Here is a 19,490-nt window from a genome sequence, read left to right on the forward strand (position 1 = left end):
AAAAATCGAAAACACCCTATAATTGATATTATAGAATCTACCGCTTTTTATGCTTGAGTTACGTAAAAGAAAGTAAAGTAGATAAGTAAATTCATTATTTTTGCAAGACGCAAGACGGCTATGATCACAGTCTCTGTCACAGTTGTCAAAAGTCAAAACCCTAACAAAACAAACAAAAACTTATTTTGTTGAAATAGAGGTTAAGAGTTAATATTAAGATCTTGGTATATTCTTTAAGACGCGTTTTATCTTTTCCCTTAAGCTATGTTTATAAAATATTTGAAAAAATTAATATTAAAACTGTAAGCTGGTTAAAATATTGTGTGTAAAGTGTTTTTAGTGTATTTTTGCGGAGATGATAAGGCTTTGGAGTTACATATTAAGGTAAGTGATGAGATTTGATTTCATTTTATCTTTACTACGAGATCAGCGAGAGATGTTTAAACCAATTCAATATATTCTGAACACAAGTGCACGGTTTTCTGGCTTTCAGTAACACCGGTAACGCTGATTCAGTTCATAAGCGGCTCAACTTAATCACTATAAATATAAAATTTACGGAATTTACCAGCTTAATAGCTTAGAATCAACCTAAAATGCTTTGAAAATATCAACTTAACTTGTAAGTAAAGAATGTTATGCCGGGTACAGACCAAGGCGACAAAGAGTAAACACGATTTTTAGACAAAAACATCACAAACTTGTGAATAAAAAATGGGGTATGACAAGACAAACTTGAGACAAATTGTCCACACCGCAAGGACAAAAGTACAACAAAGTCAAAAGTTTAGTTGTTGCTGTTGCGAATGAGTTTTATGTGAGTTTTATTAACCATGTGTGATTTTACTGGTTGCCTACTGTTGGCAGCAAACGCCATCCCCACTGCGCCGATAACTTGTAAAATATACGAACAAAACATAGACACTCTGATCTTTACTGACTCGAGACGGGACATTGAAAAGTCTCCGAATTTTGAAACAAAACAAAAATGAGACAAAAATTTCGCAGAAATGTATTTGTCGCAATTTTGTCGTAAAACATGAATGTTTCTGTCTCGTCGTTGTTTTGTCTGCTTGGTCTTCACCCGGCATTAGCTGTCTTTTTATTTCCTGTATTTTTCTGTTGCATTTTTGATCACATCTGGTTTTTATTGATTTTTAACGATGCTGATGTGCATTAGAAGGGCACATTAAATCACATTATTAGATATTATATGTTTTTTTTTCAAAAATGACTATCACTTGAAAATTTAAATTTGAAATTTCGTGTGTTGAGGGTTCAAATCAAATCAAGCTTTTATATAGGGTGTCCCAATATTCCATGGACATAGAACTACTACCTATTTTTGGAATCAAAACATGTTCATTGGATATAATTTTTTTTGTATTTGACTAAGAGTGGGTTCCAGGTGGGACCCTCCACTGCGGCCGCGAGGGCCTATTTTGGCTCAGTTTCTACAAGCTCTTTAATAGAAAAAGAGCATTAAAGTTCACCCTCAAGACTAGTGATGTGCAGGTCGGAACGTGCCTCAGGGAACGTGCCCATGTTCCAGGAACGTTCCTCTAAGGTTGGGAAAGTGACTGAAATTCGGGAAAGTTGTATTTTGATGCGAGTTGGAATATTCCTCGGAACATTCCCCACTTTTCGGGAACTTTTTTTAAATTTAGGAAAGTAATCAAAACGTTGGAAAAGTTGTGAACAGGTCACGCCACAAATAAAAAGAAGAAGAGAAACTAGGTTATATTATAAACATAACCTAAATTTGTTTCTTTTATCGACTTGTGTTGCTTCTGTTGTTATTTATATATTATTTTGTTGTTATTAAATATATTTTGAAAGTTATATTTTCTTAACTTTATCACTTTTCTGCTTTGGGGAATATTTCCGGGAACCTTCCCCGAAAGTTTCCAATTTTTCATAACATTAAAATTTTTTTGAATTCCCATCACTATTCCGATTTGGAGAACGTTCCTGGGAACACCTACCTACACCCTGTATCTCCGAAACTAAGCATTTTAGGACATACATTTATAAAAAGTTTTTTACTTCTTTTTATCTGCAAAATATGCTGGCGAAGTTTCCGGAATACAATTCGGACCACCCTGTATAACACTTTAAATTTGACCAAAATTTCTCCGTTGCGTTTTTTTTGCATCTGAGTGTATATTGAACAGTTAACAAGGAAAAATATAAAATTCACTATTAGTAATTGCATTGGAATAGAATATTAAAATTAAATAAACAAATATTAGGCACCTGTCAATACTGGATAGATTGTTAACTTTGCTTTGACTAGTGCTGTGACTATGCTACTATACGCTTGGGCTCCTCTAGCAAAGTTATACTGTACAGTTCAGTCCAAGATCCTAAAACTGAAAATTAATCATTTATATTCAGGCTGTCAGCTATTTTCAATCGAACTCGATCGTCTGATAATCGAGTCACGTGCGCATTATGCCGCTTTAAGGAAAATTGTAATAGGCAAAGCTAGTCGGCAGTAATTGAAACCGATTAAGTGGTGAATTTTAAAATTGTTCGGTCGCGTATTTGCAGGCTGCGGAGAGTGGTTCTAATGGAAAATGGATATTTCCAATGAAAAACAAAAGGAAATCGGAACGAGCGGGATTATTTATTTAAAATTTTCAATAAAATTGCATTGGAAATTTCGCAATGATATTTATATGCCCGTGAAAAGCTTTTACCCAAGTAGCATTTTCACGACTTGCGACCACATGTTTACTAAACACAACGTTGGATTAGTTACAAAAAATAGTTAGCTCCCTACCTTAGGTATTAAAATAAATTTAAACGTTTTTATAACGTTGTGCCGACGTTGGACTAGTATTACAGCAAAGTAAAAGCTTCTCGACGTCGAATAAACGTTGTCTTGTAATCATTTTTGCTTAAGTGATCTTTAGGTGATTCAGACAACGTAGTTACAACGTTGGACAATATAGAGTTTTCCGACGTCAGTTTCAGGACCTATTCCAACGTTATGCAAACGTCGTCTGTTTTACTAATTCCAACGTTGTTTAGATTTCCTTATTCTTACGTTGGTAGGACGTTGAGTCACTACCTTTTTGCAACTGTATTGAACCATAACCTTAAATCTTAAATTTTCACTTCATTGTTCAGTTCAGTCAGACAGTTCAGTGCTGTTTTTGTTTTTATAAAAAAAAAAACTTAATTAAAATGGGACATAAGAAAGGTACATATAAAACTAAACTTAAATATACATCGACATATATTACCGATAGTTTATCCACTCCCTCGTTTATTTAGATTATAGAGGGCGGCACAAGCTAGACTCTAGGATGACTAAATTAGGCAATCTTGCGACTAGTATACTACCTGTTAATGCCGAACTGCGACTTTATTAGTCCAGTATGCGACTACTCGAACTACTCCATCTTAATCTCCAAAACAACAAAGTGAAAGCCGCCATGTTGTTAAATAAGAAAATGTTTCGTTCCTAAAATATCAATTCCTGCTTTTTGAATACATTAACTTGAAATATTTGACCCTAAAAAACACGCGGAAACAATTTTTTCGACTGCGAATAAATTATTCTCATTTTACTAAAAAAAAATTCAAGAAAATTATTAAAACTTCTTTAATTTTAACGCCCATTAGTATTTTTCAAAGTAGAAACAATACATTTATCAATAAAGTTGTTTGCGTTTAACTTTTTTGCCTTGGGTAACGAGTTACAGAGTCGGTTAAAGTGTTTCAATAATTATGATCTTCAAACATCCTCCACACTTAAATACTTTTGTTTTGTTTTCCTTCACTGCCATCTGACATATGTCTCTATTTAAATCATAAAAATAATATTTTTACTATAATTATCCCAATTTAAGATAAAACGCCACTTAGACGCCATATTAGTTTTGTATTTCTGTGAATTAGGATTTTAAACAAAGTTGCAGTTTGTACTAAATTAGGCTTCTAGCCAACGTCGGTATCCAACGTCGTTTCGACCCAAAAATTATTCTCCAAACTAGTGCAGACTAGGGTTGTCACGAGCTTGTGCCGACGTCGCGCCCCGACGTTTGGTCGCGTGACACAACGTTGTCCCGACATCCAAATGCTGCTTGGGTAACTTGTACTGACAGATTTATTTTTATTTATGTATAGTATGTCCAAAAGAAATAAGTTGGTACAATTGGAACGCATAGTAGAATGTAGAATGTTTAGGAGGGGAGTTAGTCACCGCGACCTTACAGATCTATTGTGTGTTCCCCTTTCTTGAGTTATAACGAGTTATAACTCATCATACAGTCTCAAGGCTTTAACAAAAGCCAGTATCTGAGACGGCTCCACAGAGGCCAGCTCTCCATCCTTGACATCAGCCGTACCAAAGTTCATGGCACGAATGGTCGTCGTCTCGGCGCACTCAGTGATGAGGTGTTCTGGTGTTTCCCCATATTCCCCACAGAATCTGCATTCGCCGTTGTTTCTCAGCTTCAGCCTACTGAGGTGTTCGTTGAGGAGACAGTGTCCTGTTAGAAACCCCGTGACAATCCGAAGATTGTTTTTACTTAAATCAAGGAAAACCTTTGATTTTTCTCGGTCGTAGGTTCTGAGGAACTTTTTCGAGTGTCTTAGACCGTTGGAGGACACCCATTCCAAGTTGCTGTTGGAGTCTTCCAGATTCTTCAGTTCCGCTTTCAGTTGGTTTCCGCTTGGAAAACAGAACGGTTCTGGTCCAGTTAGTGGAGTGTTCGCTCCTTTCCTAGCTAGATCATTTGCTTTTTCATTGCCTTCGATCCCTTGGTGAGCAGGCACCCAGAGTAGGAGGACTTTATTTTCTTTGCCCAACATGTTGAGCTTCTCTAGGCATTCTTTGACCAACTTCGAATTGATGGTTACTAAGTTGATCGCGTTTAGTGCTGCATGACTATCGGATAGGATGGCAATTTCCTGTTTTCGATAGTTCTTTATCTAAGATAAATTGTACACATCTTTCGATAGCGTAAATTTCTGCCTGAAGGATACTGGGGTACGTGCCCATTGGTTCGGAGTATTTGGTTTTCGGCCCAAATACTCCTATCCCTGTCCCTGCTTTGGTTTTGGAAGCGTCAGTATACCTCGTTATTGTATGGTCTTTTATATGCTGAGTAAGCGTTTCTTCCTTCCAATCCTTTTTATTACTCAATACTACAGTGACGTGTTTCTCAAAGTTGTAAATTCTTGGTATGTCATCCACTGGGAGTTGGAGAAGTGGAATTTTCTTTTTAAGGGTGTTCCAAGCCCCTGGCCTAAAAATTCTCCCAGTACTGTTTCCGTCAATGACCATTCTAATCATTGTCGCATTGGCATAACTACCGACGACAATATGCAGTGGTGTTAGGTCTAAAATAACCTCCATTGCTGCTGTTGGATATGTTCTCATGGCACCTGTGGTACAGATACATGCCAGTCTCTGTACTTTGCACTGGTTTTGCCTTGCTGTACGTTGCTCTAGTTTTGTATACCAAGCAACTGCTTCATATGTAATCACTATCATGGTATACATCCAGCGCAAAATTTTAGGGACGCAGCCACACCCATTTCCCGCCAGTCTTCTGCATATCATGAGAGCCTTTGTGGCTTAATATGCCTGTTCCAGAGAAGTTTACTATCCAGTTTTATTCTTTATTATGATGGCAGTATTTCCTTTCCATCTAGATGCATTCTTTTCAAGTTTTTCAAACTTCGCTTTCTGGTGAATGGCACTACCGCGGTTTTATCTGAGTTGATACTCAGCCCGACAGTCCTGCACCATATCTCTCAGTGATGCGGAGTCCTCTTTGGATAATATCACACAGGGTGCCTTCATGTTTCCTCCGTGCAATCATGATTATGTCATCTGCATACCCTATGCAGTGTATTCCCGCTAGAGTTAATTCTTCCAGTAGTTCATCCACTACCAAGCTCCACAGTTGTGGAGTTCCTTGCGTTGTTTTAACAACTACAGTTTTGGTACCTATCTCAGCTTCTGCTGTTGGTGTTGAGAGCATTTCCCAAAACCAGCGAAATATGGTATGTTGTTCACCCCTCTTGTTTCAAGAGATCGCTTGACCACCTTGTGAGGTATATTATCACAACGCATAGCAGAAAATTAATATATTTAAAATTTGAATGACAAGTGATTACCATAGATAAAGGAAATAAATTTAGATTGTCCATCAAAATCTTGGGTCGCGACCAGTGTACGCGATCTGGCGCTGCTATAGCGGTTGCTAAGAACAACCGCAAACAAAAACAGAAATAATTTTCACTTGTCCATATCTCTTGTCCAAGTCAGAATTATTATGGTCAGAATCTTCAAAAATTATAAAATCTTTCAAAATCTAAACCAATCGTCCATTTTCAAAGTAATTATTGTTATCTTGTAAGTTATATACTCAAACCCGTGATAATTGTGAAAAAGTGGCATTAAAAACTTAAAAAGCTGTGCTGTGAACTGTGAACTGCAAAAACCATCGTGGTTCGTGGTATAACGTCGGTTTCTAATGTTTTATAAGTATTTCATACATGTCCTGATATAAAATAAAGTTTCTTGTATGCAACACACTGTATTTTATTTATAAAATTAAAAGAAAATAATAATAAATTTGAATAAGTAATATTTGGCGATATAATTCCGGAAAAAGCCGAACCGCTCCGAAATTTTCAAAAGCTTTGGGTCGCGACCGTTGCAAGAATAGCGCTAAATAGTGTTTACATTGTCCTTATGGGCACTTTCCAATCCAAACTTGTTTCATTTATCTAGCGTATTTACTTCAAAATATTGTGAAAAGACTGTATAAAATTGAAAAAATATAATCGAGTTATTTTATTAAAAACAATTACAGTATGTGTTAAAACAAAACAATCAAGGGTATATTAAAAAAAACACCACATACCAAAGAAAGATATAGAAAAGATTTCCTGCTTTCAAGCCGTGTTTCAAGCTCAAGCAACTTAAATACATTGAAACACCCAGTATATTATTCCGGTGTTCAATGGAGAATTCATATATCTTCAAAATATTATTAAAGATGCCTACCCCTTAGACCAAGATTTTCCTAGATATTTTAATTTTTATGATTTTGCGTCAGTAAATCTTTATTGTTTGAAAAAATCTAGGGGGGCTATGATATGGGTGGCTATGTTAATGTAACAAAAATAAAAGGTTGTGGAGTAAAATACTGTAATAAAAAGATGCCTTTAAAACATATTTTAATTATCACAGAATTAAAACTAGATATATACGTATAATTATGTGACAAAATTTAGCTAGATGAAATCAAATGCTCAGAATTCTTCCTTTCCTATTTCACGTTTCAATTCTCTCTGATTTAAGATAAGTTTCCATTTTTGGCAAATTTCTGAGATTTTTTTTCTTTTAACTTTAGTTGTTAAAGACAGCTATGTTGGACTAACGCCAGACATATCACAGCCACACCCCCCCTCCCCCCTTTGAGTTTTTCAAATAATAAAGATCTACTCACACTAAATCAAAATCATAAAAATGAAAATATCTAGGAAAATCTTTGTTTGAGGGGGGTTAGGCAACCTTAATAGTATTTTGAAGAGACATGAATTCCTCATTGAATATGGGAATAATACACTGGGTGTTCCATTTAAAATCACTTCCTTGAAACAGTTTGAGCTTGTTGAGATGGCACTTGACAGCTATATTATGTAGTATCAACAGACCTGTTGTAAACGACACTTCCTACTAAGCATTAGCAGTTTCTCTGTGATTTTTTTTTGCAAAAAATTGTTGCATCAGTGTAGACGTATAGGTAAGTGAGGTAGAAGCTTTTTAAATACTTTTTTGACTACCCTCGTATAATATCTACTTTTTTAGAAATAACTATTATCGTCCTGGTAGTATCGCATTTAACTGGGTCTTGTTTTAATAGAATTCTCGTACTATTTCGTCTGTATCTTGATAAGGTTTTAATTTATCGTTAACCCATATAGTCTAGGGACAATTTGATTTATGAAAACATTTCAGGGTATAGTTATGCTGATCGTTGTACACGAATGGTGTTACAATGTCAAGCAATTTGGAGTAGGTCTAACAAAATAAAATTAGGCACTTTGAATGAAATATTAAAAGACTAATAAAAATGTAGAGAAGAAAATAATACATACATGTAAATATTATAATTTTTTTAAAGTAATACCACTAAAAAAAGATCTATAGAGACCAAAATTCTTGTTTTATCTGTTAAAAGTGACAGGTATTAGAATCTCTTGACACCACCATTTCACAATAACAGTTTACGTGAATATAATAATTATTATCTGACCAATAAGAATTACGTAACATTTTCATTATAAAATTATTTATAATAAAATTAAATTATATTAAATAGATACACAATTGAATTATTTTAATTTGAAAATAAATGTAAAACCAAGTTAAATCTAAATATCTGATATTCTAGTCAAATCGTACAATATGGTAAAATGTAAAGCTGAATATTTTAAATGAGTGGAGGGATTCTCTGAGCAGGCTGATATAGAGCTCTTGTTTAACTAGTTAAGCCTTAAGGCTTTGTGAAGTCTTGAGCGGGATTTAGAGTTTGTTATTAAGACGTGAAGAGAGAAGAAGAGAACACCCAACCCCCACAGATTTGGATAGACTTTAAAAATTGTCTGAGTAATGCCACTTCTCGACAACTAAACAAAAGACAAAAAAACAAACATTGGATTTCTGACAGCACATTGCTAAAAATTGAACAAAGACGAACATTAGTGCAAAGTGGTATAAAAACACAAGATGAAAAAGATAAATATAGAAAAATAAATACAGAGATCAAACACAGTTGCACCATCGACAAGAACAACTACTATGAAAAAATATGCCAGGAAATAGAATCTCACGCTTTCACAAATCAACCCTTCTATTGCCCATGTTTTTGGCTTGAATTCTCTTGTGAGGTACTTTATCTTTTTAAATAGGTCCCCTACCTATTTAAAAAGAGTACCTCACAAGAGAATTCAAGCCAAAAACATGGGCAATAGAAGACGATCGAGGACAACTTAAAACCGAAATTAACGAAATAGTGGAACGATGGCGAACATACTGCGGAACACTGTATAAAGAAAAAGATCCTCAGCCTAGTTGCTCTTTCCACAGTGATATAATTAATGAAGAACCAGACATACTGAGATCGGAAATTGAAGCAGCAATAAAAAACCTAAAACATCATAAAGCCCCGGGACCAGATCACATCACGGCCCAAAAGCTCCAAGCGTCGGGAGATTTTGGTGTGGACATCTTGCACAATTTATGTAACATGATATGGCATACTCACCAATGGCCATCAGATTGGACCGATTGTTCCATAATAACGATCCACAAAAAGGGATCTCCAGCCAAATGCGACAACTTTCGTACCATTGCGCTAATTTCACATGCCAGTAAGATTCTTCTTCATATCATTAACGAAAGGTTAAAACCGTATATTCAACCACAAATCCCTCCAGAGCAAGCAGGATTCACAAGAGGTCGAGGAACACGTGAACAAATTTTGAATGTCCGTCAGATTATCGAAAAGGCCCGAGAATTTAACAATCCGCTCTATATTTCTTTCATAGACTATCGAATTTAGAATATAGAATATTTTGACAAAGTCAAATGGTCAAAACTATGGATGGTTCTTAAAGAAATGGGCGTGCCTCTTCATTTGATTTCAGTGATCCAGAATCTCTATGTAAATACCAAAAGTAGAATTACCATCAATGGCGTTACTTCGGAAGACTTCCAGCCTACCTGTGGTGTTAGGTAGGGGTGCATACTATCTCCTCAGTTATTCAATATATATACTGAATATATCATGAGAAGAGCATTGGAACTTTGGCAAGGTGGGATAACAATTAATGGTCACAAAATTACCAACCTCAGATTTGCAGACGATACGGTCCTTCTAGCGGGAAACGAGGAAGAGTTACTGCAGCTTCTAAAATTGGTTGAAGACGAAAGCGAGAAACTTGGACTTGAAATTAATCCCTCTAAAACAAAAATTATGATTATCGACAGGCAAAACAACAACAAACCTGATGTAGTGAGCATTGGTCGTTTTGAGGTTGTAAGTCAATATATATATCTTGGGTCACTTATAAACAACACGGGATCGTTAGAAGAGGAAATAAGAAGATGTGAAATGACAAGAGTGGCAGTGCGAAAACTCTCAAAGATATGGCGAGACAAAAACATATCTAAACACTTAAAAAAAAGGCTTGTTCACTGCCTAATATTTCCTATATTAATGTATGGCTCCGAGTCCTGGACGATGAGACAGTCAGAAATGAAAAAAATTGACGCAACTGAGATGTACTGTTGGCGACGAATGCTCAGAATTCCCTGGACTGCCCGGCGAACCAATGAATCCATAATCCAAGAACTGAACATCACAGAACGCCTCTCTACTTCTATACAGTCACGTATACTTAAATATTTCGGTCACGTTATGAGGAGAGATACTGACTGTATGGAAAAACTCATTATACAGGGCAAGGTTCCGGGAAGAAGACCAAGAGGCCGCTCGCCCTCCCGATGGATAGACCAGCTATCAAAAATCACCCACAAGCCACTGCACACGCTTGTACATGAAGCACAAGACAGGGAATTATGGAGACAAACCTCACACATCACCTGACCACTACATTCCTTTTGTAGGAATAAAGAGAGAGAGAGAGAGAGAGAGAGAGAGAGAGAGAGAGAGAGAGAGAGAGAGAGAGAGATAAAGAATAACATTAAGAAAAGAAATAAAGCTTTTTATTCTACTTTGCCACCGGCATGGCACAAGCGATTACTAAATTTTCTACCGAAAATCATGTGAAAAGAAGGGAACAGAAATTGACTCATAAACTATGAGAGAAACGTAAAGAAAGAAACTTAAGAATTCTTGTATAAAGGCTTCTAGGGTCGAAAATTGTGTATATTTGGGTAAGTTTTATATTTAAACTAAAATAACTTTGCCATGGTCTTTATTTATTTTTATTAAAATTCACACAAAGTTTCGATCGGCCGTTATCAATTGTAAACTATTGATGAAAATGCTCTAATATAACTAAAATTATCAATTATTTTTTTTAAACCGGTTTTATTTGAAGAAAATAAATTTTAAATCAAATTAAATTTCTCCATTAATTTATTACATTGTACAATTTATGTATATGGTACAAAAGCTTAAAACAAACAAAAAAATAAAACTTCATTCAAAACCTTGCCAATTAGTGAAATAAATTAGTGGTTTCAATTAGCGTAGAAATTTGGTCCTCTAATTTGAATGTAAGCATTCAGAACGTCAAAATTAGTGGTGGAAATTTTCATTTAGTGGAGAAAATTAACAAACTTTCAACTTTTTCACTAATTATACTTCAAAATTTGCGAGAAATGTCATTTTGGCTTTTGATTATCATCCGTCAAGAGAAAAATGTGGTTAAAAATAAAAAGTTGATTGTTTTATAAGCTAAATATTAGGCTTTCTCTATGGATACAACTGACTAACGCAAGCTGTTGCTAGGATATTCTATTAATTTTAATTGTCTTTCTTAAACATTGTGAATGATCGTAAACTAAAAAGTATAAAATATAATTTAAACCACTAATTTATTCCACTAATTGCGATTATGAATGAAGCTTATCTACTGACAAAAAAGTGTAAATTAGGGTTAAAAAACCGACAGACCGTCATGATTGATATAAATAATCTTAGGCAATTCTCTTGGCAGAAGCCGAAACTCGGGTTCTTTCACAAGAAATGTATTTTTTGAAAGAAAATGTTCTAATATAGAAAAGTATCTATTTCTGAAGGGTTTTTGAAACATTTTTAACAAAACTAAACATAATAAAAGAATATTATTTATTACTAATGATCAAGAAAAGGTAAAGAAGGGTTAAAAAACCGACGAATCTGTTTGATTTGAATAAACAAACTTAGGTAATTCTCTTGGCAGAAGCCGAAACTCGGATCCTTTCACAATCTCAATTCGATCGGCAAATATAGCGTAACGTTTCCTATATTTAAGCTTTCTTGTTGACTCTATTGCCACAAAAAAGGTATTTTTGGACGGTGTCGGCTCGTTATCAAAACCGTCGCTGTTTGGTATAATAACAAAACGTGCTGATCTCCGACTCTGGCTCGATGACAGAGCAATGTTCGGAGGCTTTTTGATCTTGGAGTGGATAGCGAAATGTGGCCAGGGATTTGGTGTGTTTGGTTTTTCGAATTTTTTATTTCGTGCGGTTTTACGATCGCCAAACTATAAGACGGGTGACGTGTGACGGCACGTGCCATATAAAAGTAGGTTGGCTAAATAGGCAGCGCTACAGATAAATAATATGAATACACCTTACAAGATTAAAGGAGTATAAGGGCTCGAACTCACTGACGACCAGGTCGCAACGACCTGGCCGTCGGCTGGCCGGATGTATTGCGTTTTTAGCTGCGGCCAGATGAACGACCAGTTTCAACAGAGTTGTCAAATCTAACAATTTTTTACGTTTTACTAATTAGAAAATATTGTTTCAGAAATGTTAAAATATCCGAGTTAACTAAAAAGCGAAGTTGCTATTCACAACAAACAAAAATATTGTGTACGCGCGACCGACAAAAAGGGAGATATTCTGTTTCTTTTTTCTACTGATATGGCGCCCTTATCGACTTTAGAAGTAAACATATTAGGGCCATCGTAAAAAAAAAATCGTCAGACACTGGCTCTAAATATAAGCAGGTAGAAAGTTTAGCTTCCAGTTATTTCAATGTTTACAATATAACGAAGAATCTACAACAGTAATTACTTCCATTTTTATGAATGTTTAAGTTACTTTCTTAATTTTTTTTTCAAAATAATGTACCTAGTAGAAATATAATCTAATGAACCCTGTTTGAAAAACGTTAAATTAAATATAATATTTAAAATACAGTTTTCCTCCTTGTACATGACTACAATACAACTAAAAAAACTAATTTAATAAAAAAAAACAAGTGGTTGTAGAAAAACTTTAAATATTATTTTTTTAATTTTTTAACATCGACACTCAAAGATATAATAACAGGTATCATACCAACCATAAATAGAGTAGGTATGTCATATAAAAATGTTTTGAGTTTTTACTAGAATCGACCCTTGATAAAAAAAAGGGATTAGATTTAAGTTTACCTTTGATCCAGTTTGTATACTATTTCTTTGGATTTTTTGCACGTGTGCAAAAACTACACTAAAACACTATATCTTATAGAAAATAAAATATTGTGCCTTGAATTTGAGGGATTTCATCTGAAAAATTATTAATTTGGAAGAAAACCGGCAACAAGCGGTAGAAAATAATAATATTTCCGTGCAGTCTTCTGGTCGCAACGACCAACGGACGGCCAGGACGTTAGTGTGCGCTATATCATTTGATTTAATGATTTTAGAGGTAGCTGCGGCCTGGCCGGTGCGACCTGGTTTCGAGCCCTAATGCTCCCTACTTATGCATGAATCAAAGACTGAATTAGGGTTCAGAACCGGGAAATCCCTATACAAAAAGTACCGGGAATTCCCGGTTCTTTTGAGACATCAAAGAACCAGGACTCGAAATTATTAATTCCCGGTTCTTTCAGTACTTTCGGGACTCAGTAATAATAATTAGTAACGCATATTTTTTGTTGTGCGAAAGACTTTTGATACTTTCTAGCGGTCGAAATCAAACTCTTCTAAATTAGTAGTGACGTTATCTCTTACCAACCACCCTGTATATTATGGAACATACAAAATCCGAAATACAATATTAGGGAAATTATAGCTTAATCTTCTTCTTAAAGTGCCTTCTCCATTCAGTGAAGATCGGCAACAACTATGGCAAATTCCTCTCTATTTTTCGCTCTTCTCAGCAAAGTATGTGAGTCCAGGCCTGTCCAATCTCTGATGTTCTTCAGCCAGGAGCATTGCCGTCGTCCGGGTCCGCGCTTTCCCTCAATTTTACCCTCGATGATGAGCTGAAGGAATTCATACTTGCTATGTCTCATGATATGGCCCAAATAGGCTGCTTTCCTCTTTTTTATTATGTCGAGGAGTTCTCGGTCCTTGTTCATTTGGTTTAGAACTCGTTCATTCGAGACACGGTCAGTCCATGGTATTCTCAGCATTCTGCGATATACCCACATCTCAAATGCTCAAATGCTTAATAATATAGCTTAATAAATTAGCTTAAATCAAGGAAAAATAGCATTATGCATTAATGCAGGGCCGTTCCTGGCGAGCGTGCAGTGCGTGCACGCACGTAGGCGCAACATTTTGAGGGCGCAAAATCAAAGTGTCAATCAGTACTTTGTAACAAAAAACCGATACGCTTTCTTGTTAATAAACAAATACTTAAACATACATCATAGGATAAAGTTTGCTTAGCGTCTTTTTGCGTTGGCCGCACCGAATAAACAAGTCTAGGGCAATCTGTCGGCAACACATTGATCTCATCTATTTATTTTTTATTTTATTCATTTTATGGAAAGCACTGTTCATTAAAATATTGTATCCTATGTTATAGGGCTTGTTTCTCTCTACAGTTTCCTGTCTCACAATATACCGTTTGTGTCGGGGAAGAGATTATAGTTTCATAGTTGTCGATTTTCGAAAGAAATCAGTACATGTATATTATTTCGTATATTTTTCATTTTATTGATTTTATGGAAAGCACTGTTCATTAAAATGTTGTATCGTATGTTATAGGGCTTGTTTCTCTCTACAATTTTCTGTCTCACAATATACCGTTTGTGTCGGGGAAGGGATCATAGTTTTATAGTTGTCGATTTTCGAAAGAAATCAGTACATGTATATTATTTCGTATATTTTCATTTTATTGATTTTATGGAAAGCACTGTTCATTAAAATGTTGTATCCTATGTTATAGGGCTTGTTTCGCTCTACAATTTCCTGTCTCACAATATACCGTTTCTGTCGGAGACAGGATCCTAGTTTCATAGTTGTCGATTTTCGAAAGAAATCAGTATGTATATTATTTCGTATATTTTTTTCATTTTATTGATTTTATGGGGAAAGCACTGTTCATTAAAATGTTGTATCCTATGTTATAGAGGGCTTGTTTCGCTCTACAATTTCCTGTCTCACAATATACCGTTTCTGTCGGAGACGGGATCCTAGTTTCATAGTTGTCGATTTTCGAAAGAAATCAGTACATGTATATTATTTCGTATATTTTTCATTTTATTGATTTTATGGAAAGCACTGTTCATTAAAATGTTGTATCCTATGTTATAGGGCTTGTTTCGCTCTACAATTTCCTGTCTCACAATATACCGTTTCTGTCGGAGACGGGATCCTAGTTTCATAGTTGTCGATTTTCGAAAGAAATCAGTACATGTATATTATTTCGTATATTTTTCATTTTATTGATTTTATGGAAAGCACTGTTCATTAAAATGTTGTATCCTATGTTATAGGGCTTGTTTCGCTCTACCACAATTTCCTGTCTCACAATATACCGTTTCTGTCGGAGACGGGATCATAGTTTCATAGTTGTCGATTTTCGAAGAAATCAGTACATGTATATTATTTCGTATATTTTTTCATTTTATTGATTTTATGGAAAGCACTGTTCATTAAAATGTTGTATCCTATGTTATAGGGCTTGTTTCGCTCTACAATTTCCTGTCTCACAATATATACCGTTTCTGTCGGAGACGGGATCATAGTTTCATAGTTGTCGATTTTCGAAAAGAAATCAGTACATGTATATTATTTCGTATATTTTTCATTTATTGATTTTATGGAAAGCACTGTTCATTTAAATATTGTATCCTATGTTATAGGGCTTGTTTCGCTCTACAATTTCCTGTCTCACAATATACCGTTTCTGTCGGAGACGGGATCATAGTTTCATTGTTGTCGATTTTCGAAAGAAATCAGTACATGTATATTATTTCGTATATTTTTCATTTTATTGATTTTATGGAAAGCACTGTTCATTAAAATGTTGTATCCTATGTTATAGGGCTTGTTTCGCTCTACAATTTCCTGTCTCACAATATACCGTTTCTGTCGGAGACGGGATCATAGTTTCATAGTTGTCGATTTTCGAAAGAAATCAGTACATGTATATTATTTCGTATATTTTTCATTTTATTGATTTTATGGAAAGCACTGTTCATTTAAATATTGTATCCTATGTTATAGGGCTTGTTTCGCTCTACAATTTCCTGTCTCACAATATACCGTTTCTGTCGGAGACGGGATCATAGTTTCATAGTTGTCGATTTTCGAAAGAAATCAGTACATGTATATTATTTCGTATATTTTTCATTTTATTGATTTTATGGAAAGCACTGTTCATTAAAATGTTGTATCCTATGTTATAGGGCTTGTTTCGCTCTACAATTTCCTGTCTCACAATATACCGTTTCTGTCGGAGACGGGATCATAGTTTCATAGTTGTCGATTTTCGAAAGAAATCAGTACATGTATATTATTTCGTATATTTTTCATTTTATTGATTTTATGGAAAGCACTGTTCATTTAAATATTGTATCCTATGTTATAGGGCTTGTTTCGCTCTACAATTTCCTGTCTGGCCAATATACCGTTTCTGTCGGAGACGGGATCATAGTTTCATAGTTGTCGATTTTCGAAAGAAATCAGTACATGTATATTATTTCGTATATTTTTCATTTTATTGATTTTATGGAAAGCACTGTTCATTAAAATGTTGTATCCTATGTTATAGGGCTTGTTTCGCTCTACAATTTCCTGTCTCACAATGTACCGTTTGTGTCGGGGAAGGGATCATAGTTTCATAGTTGTCGATTTTCGACAGAAATCAGTGCATGTATATTATTTCGTATATTTTTTATTTTATTGATTTTATGGAAAGCACTGTTTATTAAAATGTTGTATCCTATGTTGTAGGGCTTGTTTCGCTCTACAATTTCGTGTCTCACAATGTACCGTTTGTGTCCGGGAAGGGATCGTAGTTTCATAGTTGTCGATTTTCGACAGAAATCAGTGCATGTATATTATTTCGTATATTTTTTATTTTATTGATTTTATGGAAAGCACTGTTTATTAAAATGTTGTATCCTATGTTATAGGGCTTGTTTCGCTCTACAATTTCCTGTCTCACAATATACCGTTTCTGTCGGAGACGGGATCATAGTTTCATAGTTGTCGATTTTCGAAAGAAATCAGTACATGTATATTATTTCGTATATTTTTCATTTTATTGATTTTATGGAAAGCACTGTTCATTAAAATGTTGTATCCTATGTTATAGGGCTTGTTTCTCTCTACAATTTCTTGTCTCACAATGTACCGTTTGTGTCCGGGAAGGGTTCATAGTTTCATAGTTGTCGATTTTCGATAGAAATCAGTACATGCATATTATTTCCGATTTTTAGTTTATTGTTTGTATGTATCTCATATCAAATGGGTCAGTTTTTTTTCTTTAGGGTACTATTTTTGTTACTAAATATTTTTGTGGTTTTGTTTGTTTTCTTTATTTAATAAATGTTTTTATACTTTAATTAGAATCGTTTTTTACATTTCCAATTACATATTGCTCGTTTGTCGCAGAATATAAATTCTTTAAATTTTTGAGATTAAGATTAAAATATATAATTGATTTAAATATAAACGGGGCGCAGATACCCCAGGAACGGGCCTGCATTAATGTGTTTTGTTTTTTAATTCTGGGTGCAACTTTTTTCAGCAAAAAATTTAAATTGGTTTGTGTCCAACCTTAAGATTTTTTTAGAATTCGTAGGATAACTGTAGCTTACTTATGGTGCATCTACCGTAAGTAGTTCTACGGCTAAAATCTCATTTTTTGACGCATATTCATCTTTCACGTCATCGCTAATGCCCTGCTGGTATTTAATAAGCTGTGACTATATCACAGATGATTCAGTTAAGTTTTAACATTACTCTTATTATATAACTTAAAAGTAATAATTGTTTAAAGGACGCGTATTTGACCTTCCTAGATGCAACAAATTAAAGAAACTATTTCGTAAGGACTCCAAATTCGTCCCACACGTGCCTAAACAGACTTATAAATAAATCGGATTCATTAGAATTCAAATCAGAGCAAATTAGTATATCTAATGATAGATATAAATAGAGATAAGAAAAACACTTAAGAATAAATAAATATAATTGATGAAACAGTAATTTTTAGTAACTGTATACCGGGTGCGTGTCAAAAGTGGCTCACCCCCTATAACTTTTTTATTTTTTCAGATAAAAAAATGAGATTTGGTATGTTAGTATAAGACATAAATTGGGATTTTGGTCACTTCCTGGTTCACCTGAAATGACTACAACTTTTGATTTTTAAATGGCACCCTCGGTCTTTTATTTTTACTTTATTTGATAGAAATTGACATTCTGAATAGAATGACACGTAATATGTCAACTTTGGACATTCTCTACAAAAATAGATTTTATCGTCTAATGTTTTTAGTGTCTTGTCCTAGCCAGTTAGAAAATGCTGAAATCGTATTTTTAATCATATCTCAGTTTTTTCAAATGGAACGAGGGTGGCTCATTAGCATATTTGGAAAACGGATTTTCTTACTAATAATTCGATACCACACACTTGGTATTTCAAGTCAAATTTCAAATAAACCATATGCGAAAATGTCAAAAGTTGACACACGATATGTCATTCTATTCAGAGTGCTATTTTCTTTCGAATAAATAATATATATTATATCATATATATAAATACTCGTATAATAAATACATCATACGTCAATCTATCCTAATTTATGTCATATACTAAGATACCAAATCTCGTTTTTTTAACTGAAAAAATAAAAAAGTTATAGGGGTGAGCCACTTTTGAGACGCACCCGGTATAGTATGTTCAACATGAGGATACATGACTGTGGAGACCTGACAATGACATAAATTAGAATAAACACAGTATATACCGTAAGATTGAAAAAACGTCGCCCAGTTGGCTTGGAAATAACGACCGATAACGTTCCTCATATAATTTTATATTTAAAATGACAGCGATTGTCATTTCATAGCCATCACTGACGCCGTTTTTTTCGATCGTATTGTAGAATATTCATCGAATGTCTCAGTTCGATCATCCATGATCTTTTGCATAATAGAAGATAGACAACGATATGCAGTAACGGAAAGTCATAGGCATACACTACAAATTGGCTTGGTGCAACTTTTTGGAACACCCTGTATGATTTTAAAAAAAAATTTAAAACATGTAAAAAATCCAAATAAATTATGCTGGTTCAAGCGTTTTCCCGAAAGACTAACCGTTCTTTAAATAACATATATTGTAATATTTGAGGGGCGTTTTCACCCTCTTGGAATTTGAGATTCGAGAAACCCCTCCTTATCGAACCTCTACACCTCACAGTCAATCCGTTTGCCAAAAATCAGCTTTAAACGTCAAGCAGTTTAAGCAGAATCGTGATTACTCAATGGTCATATTTTATGAAGCACCCTGTATAAATTTATAAAAAATCTTAAAATAT

The 19,490-nt window shown here is 34.5% G+C and overlaps 1 protein-coding gene across 1 annotated transcript in view; it reads left to right on the forward strand.

The window, feature by feature from the left end:
- The first annotated feature begins 238 nt into the window (after nt 1-238).
- The window catches only part of LOC115888181 (soluble guanylate cyclase 88E), a 196,976-nt gene continuing 177,724 nt past the window's right edge, over nt 239-19,490 (forward strand). Inside the window, exon 1 of the mRNA XM_030907802.1 lies at nt 239-384. The gene's annotated coding sequence lies outside the window, so the exon portion shown is untranslated. The remainder of the gene's footprint in view (nt 385-19,490) is intronic.

Source organism: Sitophilus oryzae, unplaced genomic scaffold (genome assembly GCF_002938485.1).
Source record: "Sitophilus oryzae breed Bouriz unplaced genomic scaffold, Soryzae_2.0 scaffold_684_pilon_pilon, whole genome shotgun sequence".
NCBI classification, from domain to species: Eukaryota; Metazoa; Arthropoda; class Insecta; order Coleoptera; family Curculionidae; genus Sitophilus; species Sitophilus oryzae.